This window comes from Dasypus novemcinctus, chromosome 19 (genome assembly GCF_030445035.2).
Source record: "Dasypus novemcinctus isolate mDasNov1 chromosome 19, mDasNov1.1.hap2, whole genome shotgun sequence".
Lineage (NCBI taxonomy): Eukaryota > Metazoa > Chordata > Mammalia > Cingulata > Dasypodidae > Dasypus > Dasypus novemcinctus.
This window is the reverse complement of record NC_080691.1, coordinates 56,319,099-56,323,312: the sequence shown is the minus strand read 5'-3', so window position 1 is coordinate 56,323,312 and position 4,214 is coordinate 56,319,099. Positions and strand designations below refer to the sequence as shown.

The 4,214-nt window shown below is 38.2% G+C and overlaps 1 pseudogene; it reads left to right on the top strand.

The window, feature by feature from the left end:
- Positions 1–3,393: 3,393 nt before the first annotated feature.
- Positions 3,394–3,988, top strand: LOC101440354 (iron-sulfur cluster assembly enzyme ISCU pseudogene; annotated as a pseudogene).
- Positions 3,989–4,214: the final 226 nt, after the last annotated feature.

Sequence of the window (4,214 nt, the reverse complement as noted above, 5' to 3'; positions counted from 1 at the left end):
AAAATTGTTATATACCCTGAAATTCCACTTTTATATGTATATCAGAAAATATTGAAAACAGGGATTCATACCTATATTTGTACATCAATGTTAATAACAGCATTATTCATAATAGCAAAAAGATGGGAACAATCCATGTGTCCATCAACAGATGAATGGGTAAACAATTTATGGTATTTACACACATTGCAATAACTTTTTGTTGTAAAGATGATGAAGTTTTGATCCATGCTACAACATGGCTGAACTTTTAAATAAATATTGATTTTAAAAAGACACACACATAAGGAAAATATTGAATTATTTCACATATATGAAATGTGTAGAATAGGAAAATAGAAAGAGGAAGCAGATTAGGGGCTATCAGTTTCAGGGGCAGGAGAAAGGGAGTTAATATATAAATGATATAGAATTTCTTGTTTGAGATGAGGAAAATTTTTTGGAAAGGTTTGGTGGTGGTTGTCAGACAAAATTTAAATATAATTAACATTATCAATTATACTCATGCAAATATTCAAAGAGGGAAATATGTTTGTGTGTGTATATACATATCATTAAAATACTGAGAAAAAATAAAAGGAAGAAGTCTTGGTACTTACTATATTATGGATGAACCTTAGAGACAGTATACTAAGTTTAAGGAGTCAATCATGAATGACCACATAGTTAATGATTTCATGAATATTAAAGTCCAGAATAGGGAAACCTATGGAGAGGGAGTGTAGATTTTATTTTTACTTTCCATTCCCTGGTTTTCATTTATTTTCAATAGATTTTTAAATTTATTTTTTAAAGATACTTAGATCATACAAAAAGTTACATTAAAAAATATAAGTTCCCATAAACACTAACTCCCCAGCCCCCCACTCCTCCTACATCACCAACCTCTTTCATCTGTTCAGCACATTCATTGCATTGATGAATACATTTTGGAGCACTGCTACACAGCATGGAATATAGTTTACATTGTAGTTTACACTTTCTTCCATTCAGTTTATACTCTCCCCCAGTCCATTCAGTGGGTTGTGGCAGGATATTGATGCTTAGGTCTGTTGTGAGGTAGAAGGATAGAATTATGATAAACTAGAAGGTACATTGTTTCTTTGTACAGTGATAAAAACATAAGTTGACTCTAGCAATGGTGGCAACTCTGTGAATAAAGTAAAAAAAATCATTGAGTTATGCACTTTAAAGGTGTGGACATTTTCGTATATGATTTACAACTCAAAACCTCTTAACAAAGAATCAAATGTTGCCTGGAGAAAAGGGAAGAGGTAGTGGCAGGAACTGAAGAAGAATGGGCGAAAATTAAGGCTGTTTATCTACTTGATTGATTTCCTGATGATCAACATGTGGAGAAAGGGAAGTTTTTGCTCTTCATATAGACTTATACTTAGACAGACATTTTGACACTAAGTTTCCCAAGGACAAGTTTTCCTGTTTCTCCTTCAGGGGCAATGCTGAGCCTTGCACTTGTTCCTGACCCCCACATCTAGTGAAAAGTGTCTTGTTTTTCCATCACTTACCTCACTGGATGCAATCATTATTTATCAGTTTTCACTGCTTTAGGTAGGTGCCCTTCCTTGAAGATTAAGGCTTCTACTCCTCAGGAAGAAAGGGGACATAGTGAGCAGAGTTTAGGTAGTTTACCCACCATTCTCTATCAGATACAAACATTGCCTTTAGGATAATGGTTCTGATGTCTTTCTCCCTGGTTCCTAGGGGACTAAGGGCGGTGGGTTTGGGCCACGTCAGCTGTTACTCTTCTCTGAAAGCAGCACAGGATGGTGGGGAAGGTTAGACTTGAGTCCCCGAACCTGGAATCATAAACTGCAAGAGGGAAGGAAACTCTTAAGAGTGTGCCACCTGAGGACTTCTCATGCTAATGACTTCAGCATAATTGGCATTTAGAAATACATTAACTATTTCTCCTTTAGTCTGACTGCTAGTTTAAATCTCACTTTGTGCCATCTAGCCCAAGTAAGCAAAGGTTTGGGTCCGATATCTTCCTGCATACACCTTACTTTCTCCAATTCTCAGTAAAGTTGTTTAACCTATGATTTACGTGCTGAAGAATATTTGTAAATTTGCAGTTTTCCAAGTTTTCTTGGTGGGGTTTTATTTGTACTAATAATTGGAGCAAATATTTTCTCAGTTCTCTGCATCTCCAATCTGAATACCACACTTCTAAGTTATTGGCAGAAAGTGGAAATAATCAAAACCCTATCGACATGTGAGTAGAAAAAGATATTGTGATATATGCACAAAGGACTACTCCTCAATTTAAAATCAATGAGTTCACAATGCATGCAAAACATGGGAGCCTTCCCAAATAACTGGGCTTAGAAAAAGAAACTAATGAAACACAAGTATATTGCATAATCACATTTACATAAATTCTGGAAATTAAGAGATAATCTGAAATAACGTGAAGATTTCAATGTTCACTTGGGAACAAGGTGTAAGTAAAGATTACAAAGGAACAACAAGAAACTTGAGTGATAGACTTTTTTATTTTTAAATTGAAGGGCACTGAAGTTATCTAGCCATCATTTTCTTTAATTAATTAATTAATTAATCTCCCCTCACCCCCCACCTTGGTTGTCTGTTCTCTGTGTCTATTTGCTGCATTTTCTTCTTCGTCTGCTTCTGTTGTTGTCAGCGGCACAGGAATCTGTGTTTCTTTTTTTGTTGCGTCATCTCGTTGTGTCAGCTCTCCATGTGTGTGGCACCATTCTTGGGCAGCCTGCACTTTTCTTTTGCGCTGGGCAGCTCTCCTTATGGGGCTCACACCTTGCGCGTGGGGCTCCCCTATGCGGGGACACCCCTGCGTGGCACAGCACTTCTTGCTCGCATCAGCACTGTTCATCGGCCAGCTCCACACAGGTCAAGGAGGCCCAGGGTTTGACCCACGGACCTCCCATGTGGTACATGGACACCCTAACCTCTGAACCAAATCCGCGGATAGACTATTTTTTTTTTTTTAGCATGTTGTTCAAGTTTAGTTATTTTGAAAACTGTTTCCTCACAAAGCAGAAGCAAGTCCTGAATAAAAGACTCCTTTCTTTGCTGGAAGTTTATGGTCTGCAGTTGATTTTCAGACAAAAAATCCCATGCTTTTAAGATTGTTGTCATTTTTGTCATGGGGATTTTCAAGATGATCCTCCTAATAAACTCGGCAATAGTCTCATCCATCTCTTTGGCTCGGCCCTCATCTCCAGCCTTCCCACGCCTCAGCCAGACTTATTAACTATCTCTTTGTGGTGATGGTTGCTTGCGTGTACACACTTGTCAATAAATTTAAAATTTCACACTTCATGTATTATGCAGTGCATCATATATAACTTGTACATCACAAAAGCTGTTGTTAAAAATCACAAATGAAGCACCTGCATGTCCCTGCAAGTTGGCGGAAGCTGGAGCATCCTTCTAAGGCATGTCTCACTGGCTTTACTAATGCGGATCACACACCTGCCCACCCTGGAGATGTCAGGCCCTGCATGGCTTTATCACAAGAGGGTTGTTGATTATTATGAAAATCCTAAGATGTAGGATCCCTTGATAAGACATCTAAAAAATTCAGAACTGGATTTGTGTGGGCTTGAGGTGATATAATGAAATTACTGATTCACATGGATGAAAAATGGAAGATTGTGAATGTCAGGTTTAAAACTTTTGGCTGTGATTCCGTGATTGTCCCCAGCTTGTTATCCACTGCTTCCAACTCTTAACCACTGAATTAGTGAAAGGGAAAACTGTTGAAGAATCATTGACCATCACAGATATCACCCAGGAACTTTGCCTTCCTCCTATGAAACTGCTCTGCTCCATGCTGGCTGAAGATGCAACCAAGGCTGCCCTGGCTGATCAGAAACTGAAACAAAAACCCAAGAAAGGAGAGACAGAGAAGCAGTGTGCCCTTGGCAGTTCACACAGGCAGTTTCCCTACCCATTGTGCAGTCTCTGGAAGACTCTTGCACTGCAATAAAAGAACTCTGGGATATGTAGATATTTGCTGTTCATGTTTTGGTTTAATTAGTAACTGAAATACACAATTTAATTGGTTTGAGTCCTGTTCTTTCCTTCAGCCCACTCATCACCTTAACCAATTTAATGTATATTTTGAACGCTATGTATTGCCTAAAAACTGAAGTCCATGATGAAGTCTCAAGTACTTGGTAGCCAGAAGTGCACAAATACCTAATTATACCTAA